This window comes from Lontra canadensis, unplaced genomic scaffold, assembly GCF_010015895.1.
Source record: "Lontra canadensis isolate GAN:19392208 unplaced genomic scaffold, GSC_riverotter_1.0 scaffold74, whole genome shotgun sequence".
NCBI classification, from domain to species: Eukaryota; Metazoa; Chordata; class Mammalia; order Carnivora; family Mustelidae; genus Lontra; species Lontra canadensis.
In genome coordinates, this window is record NW_022631068.1 from 1,082,610 (window position 1) to 1,098,581 (window position 15,972).

The window sequence follows — 15,972 nt, forward strand, 5'->3', positions numbered from 1 at the left end:
TAATATAGAAAAATAAGTAATTCCCAATTATCTATTAATAGAAGTATGAAAAGAAACCACCCATACCTCCAAAACTGAGCTACATTTGAGTCCTAAACTATATTTCCAAGCTTACACACAGGCAGTTCTAACCAGACATTACCAAGCATAGTGGAATTGAAAGGTTCTAAAGAAAATACAATTCCTATCCTGATTACATAAATAAATGTATTTTATATAGTTAATTATAAAGACCATCAGTAATTTAAAAACTGAAGGATCTAGAGTTGCCTGGTGGCTCAGTCTGTTGATTTTGGCTCAGGTCATGATCCCAGGGTCCTGGGATTGAGCCCCACATCAGGCTCTGCACTCAGCACGAAGTCTGTCTATCCCTCTTGCTCTGCTCCTCCTCTCTCTCTCTCTCTCTCTCTAAAATAAACAAATAAAATCTTTTTAAAAAAATACTTTTCTTGGGAAAAGAAACAAACACCAAAATATAAGAAAATCTACTAAATGTGATTTGGGGAAAATGATTGTGCCATTCCTGGAGTTTTTCAGGCACTGCTCTGTAAGAATACCTGAGTTAAGCTGTAACACTATTAGTCCACAATTGTAAAAGTTAAATCAGAGGCAGCAGAAACACATTTTTTAAAGAAAAAAAGTCTAAAATACAAAAGTGTACATCAATTAAGAAATTTCAAAACTCTGTAGATCCAAAGGCAATGCCACTATACAATGCCTATATAATAACTAAATGGATTTTTGGTCTGAATTTGGAACCAAATTCAGTTCAATAATAAATGTTATAAAAATTTAGTTTCCCAACATCTTTATTTAAACAAAGAGTGGATTTGCCTACTTAGACTGGGGAGGCGGGAGGTGAGGAGCAAAAGTGACTGAAGCATTTATCAGTCTTTTGTGTGCCAAAGAGATGAAGGAAACAAAGACTCTTCCAAGAAGATTCACAAGTTAAGTTTGGGGCCAATATATTCTAGGCAATAAAAGATATTTTAGATTCAGGGAAAACACTTCCAAGTTTTAATTATCATTGCAACAAGCCAAAGACAAGTGAGTTCCCAGATTATCAGACATTGTTACATTAAGTGTAACTCTTAAATCCATTCATGAGCAAAATGTAAACAGGTGAAGTAGCTGCTGTTTGGAATTATCTGTGCAACTGAGAGCACAGGTGATCAAGAGTTGACTACGCACACTCTTTTGTTCCCTCCACTTGTTCAAATGAACTGAATAATCAACAGCAGCTTAGACTACTTGGAAAGAGCTAATAAGAGTTTACTTTGGGAACCCAAGAAATATAAGGCAGAGTTCATCAACACGGGTGAGGTGGTATAATTATTACTATCATTCATTTCATTTTCATTATAAAATAAACACCATGGGAGAAATTCTACCAGGTTACTAACCCTACCGAGATAAAAATATACAGTAAGGAATTATTCAGTATTGGGCTACTCATTTTAACCTTCTTTCTATTTTAGTTGGTAAAGTAATAGAAGTCTATCATAAAAATGGCCTTACTTAGCCTAAAAACTTATTGTCAAAATGGATATATAAAATCATTAATAAGTATTTAGTTAATAAGGTGAATAGACATGAATGATAACATTGTTTCAGCTAATCTATACATGAAAACAAACTAGATATAATAAAAATCTAAACAACTGAAAAGGTACTAGAAAATGGCTTTCATATACGTTAGGTTTTTTTGAACCTCAAAACCACCTGGTATGGTGGCTATCATTGCTGTCCATCTCCAATTCACAAACGTAGAAAAAGACAGAGAGGACATAAGATTTACTTAAAATCACACAGCCAGATCTTAAACCCTAACTTCAAACCCATTTACTTCCACTTCAAAACAACCAGTTAATCTAGACTGATATTCTGAGAATACATTTTCTTATCTTGAAGTTTCACAGCTCTCATTAGCATTGAAGTAACACTGTGCTTATTTTCCCTAGACTGAAGTCCCAGGTCGACCCCATTAACTGGAAAACAGGAAAACTGGAAGAAGGGAGATGGTCTGGGGGATGGGGGGGAAGAGGAGTAAGTGTATATGTATATAGCTCCAAATGTATTTCCCAATTGGAACATAAGTAAACAGTTGTTACAAAGCTTACTGCCTATCTGAGCTTTTTAAGGGCAAAAAGGGTGCATTATGAAAGAAAGAAAACATGTCTCACATTTTTCCTGATCAAACCAGTTTGTTTCCCGTATTTTCCATTGCTGGTTTTACCACCATTAATCTATAGCTGAAGGTGATTTGTCAAAAATTCATCTATTAAAAAATAACATGAAATGTCTTCTTAAAAGTATACCTATTTAAACAATCACAACTCAGAAAAGCAATGTTGTAAAGAATCAAAGCATTCAGCTTCCAAGTTTTACAAATCAGGAAGCTGAAATCCAGAACGGGAAAGTCATATGCATGATGTCAAAACGAGAATTCAAGTTAGGACTAGAACACAGAAGTCTGATGCTTAGCTCAGAACTCCTTCCACTGTAACACACCATCTCTTAAAAAATCAGGGGAAATAATCCACTTTAAATTGTTTTTGGAAGACAGTGGATTTCAGTAATCATTTTTCTCAATCCATTTAAAAGGCAATTTTTTTATTTAAATGAATTTTCACTTCCTCAAGTCTATCTAGGTTGTCTAACAATGAAATGCTAGTCAATGACAGAAGCAATCAATAAGTAAATATCTTGAGAAGCACAACTTGTTCAAAGGTTGTTCCAGACTTTCACTCTGGAACACTCAGCATGCTAGTTTTCATATGTACTGGTTTAAAGATATTAATCAGAGTTCAAATGATACTTTTTCAGAAATAGCGTATCAGAATGTTTCATAGGTAAAACAGTTACATATGGATTTGGAAAGATTCCTGGGCCCAACATTGATCAAATTTAACAACTGGAATATTATGGGCCGTGAGAATCTTTGTATTTCATTGGCCAATGTATTTGAAAACCTGAGGGCCTGCAGGGTTCTCCAGATCCTAATTTCCTTTAAATAAGAGCAAGAACTATATAAAGAAATCTAGTCTTAAGCTCCTCAGGAGACAGGGCATCATTTAAAAAAAAAAAGTGATTTCATTTCTAACAAGATTTTCTTTATTTGAAATTACATTCTCAAGGATAAAAGTCTATGTGTTAAGAGATTATTATATTAAAAGATATTCACTGAAACAGTACTGGTGATAGTGAAAAACTGAAAACAAATGGGGAGTCCAGTTATAGTGAAACGATGAAGTAAACAGGTCTATCTATATTCAGGTGCTGATTACACATAGGAAAATTGGATTTTTAACTAATATTAGGAAAAGCCTTTTAAAAATGAAAAAATGCCATGTGATAATGTTAAGTGAAATAAAAACAGGGTGACACTGTGAAAAAATAAGCAGAACCAAAAGATCTGAAGGGGCCATCTAAACTGAATCTGTTTTTAACTGGCAAATCCAGCATGTTTTCCTCTAGTATGATTACATACTACAGACACGCTTTGAACAACATGGGTTAGGGGCGCCAGTACCCTGTGCGGTTGAAAATCCATACATACCTTTTTTGTTTAGTTTTTTATTTAAATTCCAGTTAGTTAACATACAGTGTACTATTTGTTTCAGGTGTACAATATAGTGACTCAACACTTAGGTACAATACCCACGCTCATCACTACAAGCAAACTCCTTAATCCCCATCACCTATTTCACCCATTCCCCCTCCCAGCTCACTTCTGATAACCATCAGTTTGTTCTCTAGAGCTAAGAGTCTGTTCCTCAGAGAGCCTCTCTCTCTTTCAAAAAAGTGATTTTAAAAAATCAGCGGCATTTTGGGTCTGTAGGGTAATAGAAATGCAGAAAGTTATAAAGATTAACAGATAAAAATCTCAAATTGAGATCAGATAAATCACATAAGTATGTATTTAGTCAGAGTTCACTGTTTGCTAGTACACAGAGAACAAAAAGAAAAAATAATAAAATTCAAAAATAGTATGATGCTCATCTTGTAATTTGCAAAGTGTGCAAAATATTGCGCACCATCAAATATAAAAATATTTGATTATGAAGTTGTATAGTGGAAAGTGACTGGAATATAAATCTGGATATCTGGGTTCTAGTTTTAGTTTTGCCATTTTGTGCAAGTACTTTTCTGGCCTTCCGTTTCCCCACCTGTAAAACGAGAGTGTTGGATTGGATAAACTATAAGGACACTTCTACTTATAGGTTATAATCTAGAAATATTCCATGAATATAAACTCTCTCTGCAACTTTAATTTTTTATGAAAATCATTCAATCTTGCCTATATCTGTAAAGATCATTAATTTCTTGGTAACATGAGAAAAAATCATTTATGTGACCAAGAACTATAAATGGAAACATATTGTATACATATACATGTGAAACAAGATTCAAAATGATGTAAGCCTTGCTAAGAGAGTCATTCAAAATAGAGTCAAAAGGACAATGAGGAAATAGGACCTATGCACAGCTCCTGTTTCAACTGTCAAAACACCATGAACTTTTAACTTTCATCAATTGCAATTTGTCATTTGTAACTCTACCATGTCCTTGAGCACATCCTTCTAACTTAAACTGAAATAGAAATAATGTAATGCCTATTATCTAAATAACCTACTGCGTATTAGTCAGTTTAAATTCTGCCAGCACCAATCATAATTCTTTCAAAACAAGTTATGTAACCTCATGGTTTTTGCCTTTATAAACCTGCATTCTCCCCTCCTAACTCCAAGTACACTTTCGATTTTGGTGGATTCTCTGTCTCCTAGATTATAATCCCTAAGGCCCCAAATAGATTCTATGGTTAGTTTACAACCTCTTCTTGATAGACAACATACATATATTCATTAGCTTAACATTATATATTGATATGCAACCCAGCATTAACTTTTCAGATGTGATTGTTTTTAGTTAATTTTGAGAGTAACTTCACCAAATTTAAAAACCATCTTCTTTTACAATGTGACGTTATCATTAATGTTTAGTTTGGCCAGCAAACTCACTAATTCACAAAATGTATTTTTGTCTCTTTAAACTTACAAAAAAAATAAACTGGAATAAAAGCAGAATACATTAAGCTTAATTTACATCATTCTGTAAATGAAGAAATATAACAATTTTTGACATCACAGCTTCATATGTAAGTTCACAGGCTTTGTTTCTATATTTTAGGAATAATCAGATTTAGAAAGCAGTATGCGAATGTTTAAGACCATGGGCTCTGGAGCCAGATTGCCTAGTTTTAAATCTCAGCTCCACTACTTTCTAGTGCTGTAACTCTGACCTTTTGATCTATTTTATAAAATTAGAATAATAACAGGTTATTGTATAGATGAAGTGAACACAAGTTAATACATGAGAAGCACTTAGAACAGTGCTCTTACATGGTAAACATTCAATAAATATTTGCTAATATGGTCAGATAATGTCTGTATTAAAAATCCATTGTAGAATCTATCCTGGGGCACCTGGGTGGCACAGTCGATTGGTTTTCTAACTCTTGGTTTCAGTTCAGGGCATATCAGGGGGGTGGGATGGCTCCATGCTCAGCACAGAGTCTGCTTCAAATTCATTCTCCCTCTCTCTCTCCCTCTGCCCTTCTTGCTCATGCTCTTCCCCCTCTAAAATAAATAAATAAATAAATAAATAAATAAATAAATTTTAAACAAAGTTTATAATCTATCCTGACAGTGAATAAAAGTTACATGATACAGAATTATGATATATTTTATTCCAAATGTTTCATAAAGTCCTAAAATCAGACACTTTCATTCACTACAAAATACCACTTTATTCCAACAGTCACAAGGATGAAGATGGAAGTTGGAAATCCAGGCATGATCCTATCACTCACCTAGTTAAACTCTTCAGTGGTTCTCTACTAATAAAGTTCAGACTAATTTAAATGGCTTACATACCCCTTCATGATCTTGTACTTGCTTGTTCATCTAACCTCATTTCCCACTTTTCCTGTCCAACTTCTAACACCTGCCCACCCTAACCACAAATGCACACACACATGCACACATTATTTTCACTAAAAATATGAGATTCTGCAGAAAAGTAATTTCACTCTCACATTTCCGGTCTCACTCATGCTATTCATATTGCCTGAAATATTCTTCCACCCATTTTTTCTACTATAGTATTACTTTAAAGGTGAGAGCTGGGAACAAGCCGATGTTTATCAATAGAGGACTGGATAAATTATTCTTTGTTGATCTGGGTATATTATAAGGACAGCTCTTAAGGTAAAGTGAAGAATTCATTCATTTAACAAATATTTACTGAGCATCTTCTATGCACTATTCTAAATTTTGGAGATTAGTGAGCAAAACAGACAAAAATTTTACCTCCCAAAATGAGATAAATCTATATTAAGGGGGCAAAAAAGCAAGTTGCATAACATATTTTTATTTTAAAAATTCCATTTTTAAAATAGGCTAGCAGGGATAGAGGAAAGAGAGAATTCTATGTTATTACTTTATATACTTCTGTATTCTATTGTATAATAATGTACAGTGATAAGTGATACTATGCAATTCTTAGAATTATTAAGAACAAAATATCTCAACACTCACACTCACCATACACCCATGGAGGGGGTGTGGAAGGCCCCATTCCCCAAGCGTCTTGGCTGCAGTACAATGTGATTGTCTAAAGCCACAGGGAAAATGGCAGAAAATTTACCATCACCATTGCCAGAAAGAACAATTTATGGCTTTGTTCTTTTCTTAAGCTCCCAATCTGGCTACATACTATATCTCATGGGGGCTTTTACTCCTGAATCTTGACTAAACTCCATAGGCTAAATCTATTAGCCTCAAAAATATTGGGCAGTTGGCATGGCTTATCTACCTCTTCATTACTACAGTAATTGGTTATGTCCTATCATTTGAAATAAGCAGGATGAATACAACTACACTCATCTTCATTCATATAATCACAGATAACTATGCTAATAATCAGAAGAAATACCAAGAAGAGGCCATCCCAGCTTTAAGAGATTGTCCCATTAGTGGAATAAACCAAATGGTCTTTCTTGTGGTCAAAGAACTTTACACCAAAAATTCAATTCTGTGTCGACTAATACTATTTATTTTGTTTTTGACATAATACTTTTGACCATAATTATTATAACTATCTCTCTTACTAATATCTAACATTGAAAGGTAAAAAAATTAAGTTGAATTTCTCTGATGTTGAGTTCCATTAATATCATTAAATGTTCTCGAATATTAGTTATTAATGGACAGACTAAATAAAATCATGTATTAAAAAAAGAATAAAGGGGGGCCTGGGTGGCTCAGTGGTTTAAGCCTCTGCCTTCAGCTCAGGTCATGAGCTCAGTGTCCTGGGATCGAGACCCACATCGGGCTCTTTAGTGAGGAGGGAGCCTGCTTTCCCCTCTCTCTCTGCCTGCCTCTCTGCCTCCTTGTGATCTCTCTCTCTCTGTATCAAATAAATAAAATCTTTATTAAAAAAGAATAAAATATCTCTCTCTCAAGGGCACATAATCATTTATAAGTTATTTCTTCCCAACATTAAAAAAAATTTTTCTACTAAATATCATGTAAAGAAAGTTGAGGGAATAGAATTTGAGGTCAGAAGATATTTAAACAAATTAGTTTCCTTCTAAATTAATGTTTTAAATAATTGCATATATACTGAATAATAATCAAAGACTTAAAAAATATTTAACTTAGAAGAGAATATTTATTCCTCTCGCTACCATCATATTTACATCTATCACTTGACTCATACTTTCCAAAAAGCATTTTGGCCACCACTGGGGTCCACTTTTATATGAATGCTATATATGTAAAAATGTGTTTATAATGTTACTGATCTTTTTGTCTTTTCACTGCACTGACATTTAGTCTAAAGGTGCAAAACTAATGATAAGTAAAATTACTGGTGCCTTACCATAAATCAAGACAGTGACACTGAATTGTACTAGTTAGCAGTAATTGAAGTCTTTGTAAACACACATATGTACTTATTATTTATTCTTCATCCAAGATTGTATTTAAACTTAAATTAGTTAACATATAATGTAGTTTTGGTTTCAGGGGTAGAATTTAGTAATTCATCACTTACATATAACACCCAATGCTCATCACAAGTGCATGTGTATTTTCTCTAATGTCAGTTTCACTTAAAAATTCTTGATAAAACAGTAAAAAAAAATTAACTTATTAAATCTCAACTTAGAGTATACTTTATAATATATGTAACCAAATTATAAGTACATATAAAGTAATTCTGCTACATACCAAAATAACAATAGTTTTCTTGACGAAAAGGACTTGTGTGAGTCTTCAAGATCCAAAGTAATGGCTTTTTCCATAGAACACCATTTTTACTTGACAGAATGAATGACAGGCACAGAATGGTATTCAAACTAGGGTTTTTGTGGTTTTTTTTTAAAAATTCAAGTATAGTTAACATAAGTGGTACATTAGTTTCAGGTGTACAATATAATAACTCAACAATTCTACACATTAAGCAGTGCTCATCATGATAAGTGTATTCTTAATTCCCTTCATATATTTCACCAATCCCCTCCCCTTCTGGCAACCACCAGTTTGTTCTCTATAATTAAAAGTCTTGTTTTTGGTCTTTTTTCTTTTTTCATTTTTTTTTTGTTTGTTTCTTAAATTCCATGTATGACTGAAATCATGTGGTTATTTGCCTTTCTTTGCCTGACTTTATTTCACATTTTGCATTATACCTTCTAGAACCATCCATCTTGTTGCAAATGGCAAGAGTTCATGCTTTTTTGTGGCTGGGTAATATTTCATTATATATACCACATTTTTTTAACCTATTCATGTATGACTAGACAATTGGGTTGCTTCCATATCTTGGATTTTTAAAAGACATTTTCTCAAAAATGTTATGAAGTGAGTCTTTCCACTTCAAGGAAAACAACTGGCTGTATTTGTTTTTAATAATAAAATTCAAATTTACAAATGTGATACTAATGGATGTGATTATTTTATATTGTATCATGAAATATGTCAACATTTGGAAGGTCTGTATAACTCTGTGATCCAATATTTTCCAAATGACCAAACCAGGTAATAAAATCATACATTGCTAAAAGATCCATTCAAAGTACAAGTTAGACTAATGGTAATAAAATATAAAGAGCTCATTATGTTTCAGATTCTAAGTCACAATTAACCTTTATATTACTTGTAAATTATAATACAAAGAATATCCACAATTATCTATAAAAGTTATTAAAATACTTCACTTTCTAAACCGTATATGCATAGTGTTTCATATACTTCTACCAAAACAACATATTGTAGCAGACTGGATGCAGGAGCAGCCGTGAGAATTTAAATATGTTGTGTTATGCCTGACATTAAATAAGTTGCAAAAAAGTGAAATAATGCCACTCATTTAACTAAATTATGTTTTAGATATTAAAGCTATTTTTATTAAATGTTATTTATCTTAACAACACATTTGTTATTTTAAATTAATTAATCAATATTAACATTTTTCTCAGTCTTAATTTCTAATACAAAAAATGTCAATAGACAAAAACCACATAAACAAAAGTACTTTGGGTCCTCATTAATTTTTAAGAGTATTAAAATAGACCTAAAATTGCTGACCTATATATAAACAATTCTAAGACATTAGTCTCATCAAACTATAGGCAAATTGAGTTAACTGCTCCCCCAACTCCAAAGACATGGGGGGCACTCAAATAAGTGCTAAATGTAAATGATCCTCAAAACTATTCCAGAAAATAATACAATTTTGGAATGAATGGAAAGTATAGGTTTTATATTAGAACTGAATTAAAAACTAGCTCTACAATTTACTACCTTTATGATTTTGGACAATTATTTGTGCTTTTTCTGAGGCTTTGTTTCTTCATATATAAAATAAGACTTATAATATCTGTCCAGAAGAACTGTTGTTAAATATTAATAAATAAACATTATTCAATATTGTTAAATAAAACGGTGAAGATGTGGAGCAGTTAGAACTCTTACACACTGCAAATGGCAAGATTTCAGGGTTTTTAATGGTTGCATCCCATCAAATGTATTCCATTGTAATTTGCAATGACATGGATGGAACTAACGGGTATTATACTAAGCAAAATAAGTCACTCAGAAAGACAGTTATCATATGATCTCACTGATATGAGGAATTTGAGAGGGAGGGTGGGGGGCCATAGGGGAAGGGAGGGAAAATGAAACAAGATGGGACCAGGGAGTGAGATGTACCATAAGAGACTCAATCTCGGGAAATGAACTGAGAGTTGCTGGAGGGGAGGAGGGTGGGAGGGATAGGGTGGCTGTGTGATGGACAATGGGGAGGGTATGTGCTATGGTGAGTGCTGTGAAGTGTGTAAGGCTGATAATTCACAGACCTGTGTCCCTGAAACAAATAATACATTATAGTGAAAAAATATATATAGTTTAAAAAAAAAAACTCTTATACACTGCTGGCAATAATGAAAAGTAGTGCAACTGCTTTGGAAAATAGTCTTACAGTTCCTCAAAATAGTCTTACAGTACATATACCCAAGAGGAATGAAAGCATATATCCACATCAGAACTTATACAATGTTCATTGCAGCATTAATCATAATAACTAAAAAATGGAAGCAACTCACGTTGAGAGCATGGATAAAATGTGGCACAGATCTATTTAATGGAATTTTATTTGCCACTGAAAAGGAATAAAATACTAATACCTGTCACAATACTGATGAACTTGGAGAACATTGTGCTAAGTGAAAGACGCTCGTCACAAACAAAACAAAACAAAACAAAAACAAAAACAAAAAAACAAACACACACACACACACAAACACACAAACAAATAATTCCATTTATATGAAGTGTCCAAAATACACAAATCTACAGAGATAGAAATACTTTAGTGGTTGCTTGGGGCTGGGAAATTTGGAGGGAAATGGAGGGTGACTACGTAAAGGTAAGGTATTCCTTTAGGGGAACTGATGGTGGTGACAATTGCACAACTCTATGAAAATGTTTTTAAAAAAACAACCAAATTGTACTCTTTAAATGGGTAAATTTTATGATATATGAATTATATCTCAATAAAGACATTGCTGAACAAACAGCAAACGAAGGTGAAAATGCCTATCAAAATGCATGACACACACCAGAAGTTTAATAAATGCTTTCTTTGTCTTGGTCATAACCAATATGTCTTTCAAAATCCTCTCACAAACTTAAGATATATCACAAAGTTTTGAAGTGAGTTATTTAGACCATGGTAAATATTTAAATATCAATGATCAACACTATAATGTATTCACAAAAGAAATTCCTATTTTCATGGCACCTAAATGGCTCAGCCAGTTAAGCATCCAACTCTTGCTTTTGGTTTAGGTCATGATCTCAGGGTCATGGGACTGAACCCTATGTCAGACTCCATGCTGGGCGTGGAGACTGCCTGGGATTCTCTCTCTCCCTCTTCCTCCTCCCCCCACCCCATTCATGCTCTCTCTCTCTCTCTCTGAAAAATAAAAAAAGAAGTTCCTATTTTCTTGTCTAGTTATTCTTATTGATATAACAGAAACTATCCCTTTTTAAAAATCTCTGTGAAATGTGAATGAATAAACAGGATTGAACTTCTAAGATTCCTTGCAGTTATTTAATATGACTAAAATTTAATATCTGATTTAAATTTTGGTGTCTTAATTGAGGCTTCCTAGTATGAACTATGTTTCAGGGAAAAAAGCAGAAACCTTGTATATGAGGTATGAGAAAATCGCTTAGCAGATATTTACGGACAACTTCCCTCAGTTAAATTGTTATTTACGAAAAAACAATTAAGCAATCTCTATCTCGTAATTCCTCTTTTTACTAAAGAATAAAATTATTATATAGTAAAGTTTTTGGTATTGCAAATTCATTGACTATAAAGGTTACCTTGAAAAAATATCCAATTCATGTCAAGAATAATCATACTAGGAAGCAAAACACACTCTAGAACTGTTGTCCTTTACAATGGGAACAAAGCTACCTATGCTCTTGTCTACTTCAGTCTTGTATTTGTGAAGTCCAGTTAAAAGAGGAACTTTTTGTATCTGAGTTTCCACTCTGAGTTTCCACTTTTAGATCTGCCCATTGGCATAAGTGAGCAGACATATTTTGGGTATTGAGGCATAAGCTCACTAGAACTTCCATTCAGAAGCAGAAGCATACTAGTGAAGCCAGGGTGAGGAAACAGAAGAATAAAAGCAATTTCTCAGTCTTCTCTGACATTCACAGGTTTCTTATACATCTCTCTAATTCACTATATTCATTCCATCATTCATTGAGTAAGTATTTGTTATATACCTTGGATTAAGCAGTGAACTCACACATACCCTGTTTCCATTCAACTTACCTTTGAGTGGAGAAATTCAGATAACAAAAGAAATTAAAAAATAAAAAGTATATCAAGATGCAGCAAATGTTAAAGAAAAAGAAAAAAACTAAATAGGTAGAAGAGGTTCCAACGTTAAATAGGATGGTCATGATAGGTCTCTCTGAGAATGACAATTAAGTAAGAACTTAGAAATGTTCTGAGGAATAACTGGAAAAATGATTCAAGAAAGTATTGAGGAGGAGCGCCTGGGTGGCTCAGTGGGTTAAACCTCTGCCTTTGGCTTAGGTCATGATCTCAGGGTCTGGGATCAAGCCCCACATCCCGCTCTCCGCTCAGCAGGGAGACTGCATTCCCACCCCTCCTTGCTTGCCTCTCTGCCTACTTGTGATTTCTCTCTCTGTCAAAATAAATAAATAAAATCTTAAAAAAAAAAAAAAAAGGATCGGGGAGTAGACTATTCCAAGAAGATTAAACAACAAATGCAAAGGTCCTGAGGTGTGTGACCATTTGAAGAACACCAGGACATAAACATACCATGAGCAAAAAAGAACAAAGGGAAGAGGTGGTATTTTGATACAGTAAATATATATTTGGTGTTCACCCCCAATTCCTGGCATAGAGCTTCAAAAATCTTTGTAATTTCCTGAGTGGTAAGAGTGAGAGGAGTGTCTCTTACTCATAATAAGCCCCTCTCAACTGTACCTGAGTTTATGTTTATGAGGTGATTCTTAATGAGCCCCTAGATAGCTCCAGGAAATGGGCTGGTTGCCAGAGGAACCAACTGTGTGATTAGAGATTTGGAACTTTCAGCCCTACTCCTGACCTCTGGGGAGGGGAGAGAGGCTGGGGATTGAGTTAATCACCAATAGCCAAGGATTTAATCAATCCTTGTAATGGAGTCCCATAAAAATCCTGAATGAAGGAGTCCATAGAACTTCAGAGTTGGTGAATGCACCCTTATTCCAGAAGGATGGAGCATCCCATACACCATAGGAAAAGAACTACACTCGGGACCTTCCAGACCTTGCCCTACATACCTCTTCATCTTGCTATTCATTTGTATCCTTTATAACAAAAGTAACAGTAGAGGGTTTCCCTGAATTATGTGAGCCATTATAGCAAATAATCAAACTGTAGAGGGGGTTTGGGAACTCCTGATTTGTAACCAACTTGGACAGAAGTGTGGATAACCTGAAGACCCATAACTTGTAATTGGTGTCTGAAGCTGGGGGGCAGTCATGTGGGATTAAGCCTTTAATCTGTTGTGGGGACAGTCTGCTAACTCTGGCTTGTTAATATGAGAATTGAGTTAAATTCTCCATGAGTTGATGTCTACAGAGCACTGAAGAATTATTTGGCGTGGAAAACTCACATTTCCTTGGTGTCTAGAAGTGTTTTTAGTAGAAAAACAGTTTTCCTTTAGGAGAGTAAGAGAAGATGAAGTTAGAGAAGAAGGAGAAGGACATATCAATCTTGTAGGGCCTTTGGGGCCATCGTAGGAGCTTTGGCCTTTATTCGAATTAATATAGGAAACTATTAGAGGGTTTTCAGACAAAGGAGTGATACGACTTAACTGATACTTTTAAAAGGATCCATCTCACTTCTCTGTGAAGAACAGACTGTTGGGAGACAAGGGAGAAAGCAGGGAACATCAATTAAGAGGCTAATACAATAATCCAGGCAGGAGAGATTGGTGGCCTGGACCAAGAAATGGTAGTTGCACATCTAAACTGGGTAATTTGAGAAGAGTTAAATATTTACAAAAATATGGGGCAAGTTTTAAGGAAAACAACAAGGGATAGTAATATACCCAGGAGCTAGTCATAGAATGAAGCTGTTATCATACCAAGGCCTAATGCGTAGGGGGAAAGGATGGTTGCTAGAACATAGAGAATGTAGTTGTATGGAGAGGGTCACGAAAGGGTGACAACCAAACTACAATCATCTGGCAAGGAAAGAGCCCTGAAGAGGAAGAGGACACCAACCTTATTATTCTCCAGCTCTCCTGAGAGCTTCTCATTGGTTGAACCCAAATGGAAGTCAAAGAGAGAAGGAACTCAGTAGGGTTCTCAGTGCACAGAGTAAGTTTAGAAGGCATAGAGAGAGGCAAATGGAAATTATGTCTTGTAGTGAGGAATCAAGGTGAACTTCAGGGTTTGTGACCTGAGCATGCAGGGCAGAGTTACTATTTACTGAGATGGGAAGGAATTTAGGTATAGAAGATCTGAGAAAGGCATTGGGAATTCCATTGTAGACATCTTAAATTTAAAATGTCCAAGGAGAAATGTACAGAAGAAAACTGGATATATAAATCTGGAGCTCAAGGAGGAGGTCTGGGCTGGAAATATAAATATTAACCCTGGTTGTCATGGATTTGAGATATCAAAGAAAATGTGACACTGATCTATAAATACAAATGATTCTCTTTCTTTGAGAGATAATTCTTTTATTTACTTTGAAGGGAAAAAATCTTAAATAATATGATAATCAATTCCCTTTTTAGCATCCTCTAAAACATGAGCTAAAAAAGTTTATAATTATCTGTGTTATAATTATCTGCATATGCTATTATAGCCTGTGACCTCCTTATGGGTAGAAACCATTTCTTAGTCATCTTTGTATTCCCAATACCTAGCATAGAAAGGCCTCTCAAAAATGTTTGACAGATGAGTGGAATTAATGATAATTTAATTAAATAAGAATAGGTTTGAGTCTCGTAGGGTATCCTGAAAGTGTTTTCTAAAATGCCATATTAATGAAAAAAGGTGTTTTTTTTTTGTTTTGGTTTTTTTTCTTTTTCTTTTCTTTTTTTTTTTTTTTTGGAAAAAAAGTCTCTTCTGACCGACTGATCCTGATCCATCCTGTAACAGGAGGTCAAGGGGAGGCCAAAGAGTCGCACTTTAAACAAAGGAGTCTTAAGCAACTTTGAAAGCTTCTGTTGGTAAAGCAAAAAGCAAAGACTGTGGACAGTCTTGAGTAAAGAGGGAGGCTTGATACCAGATAATAACAAGTCGCATTTATTTGTTTGTTTCCTGTGCCCTTGAGGCAGAACCTGCTTTTATTTTTTTCATGTTAGTTGTACTAAATATAGTGTTTATCCTTTCAATACTTGTTTTTACACTGTTACTACATATGGGCTTATAAGAAAATATTTATGCTATTTTTACATGTTTTCAGTTATATAAATTATACATATACTAGATATGTAATTCTGTGTCCTTTTTCACATACTATCATGTTTTTAAATTCATACATGTTGATATATACAACTGTTTATTTTAACTGCTTCTTTGTTTTGGTTGCTCTTATAAACAATGCTACAGTGAATATTCTTATACACATGCAAAAGTTTCTTTAGAATGTATACATGTATATCCGAATCTATATCAGTATCTATCTACCTATCTATCTATTTATCTACACATGCTGGATTGCTAGTTTATAGAATATGTGCATCTTCAACTTTATTAGATATAGCTAAACTCAGAGCAGATATATAAACTTAAATTCCCACACGTAGTTTATAAGAATCCCAGTTCCTCACATTTAATCTTTGCTGGCCTGATGGATGTAAAA

The 15,972-nt window shown here is 34.1% G+C and overlaps 1 protein-coding gene and 1 pseudogene across 1 annotated transcript in view; one reads left to right on the forward strand and one right to left on the reverse strand.

The window, feature by feature from the left end:
* SOX6 (SRY-box transcription factor 6) overlaps nucleotides 1-15,972 on the reverse strand; it is a 595,512-nt gene that overhangs the window by 206,099 nt on the left and 373,441 nt on the right. The window lies entirely within an intron of this gene.
* On the forward strand, nucleotides 6,693-7,134 carry LOC116881444 (annotated as a pseudogene).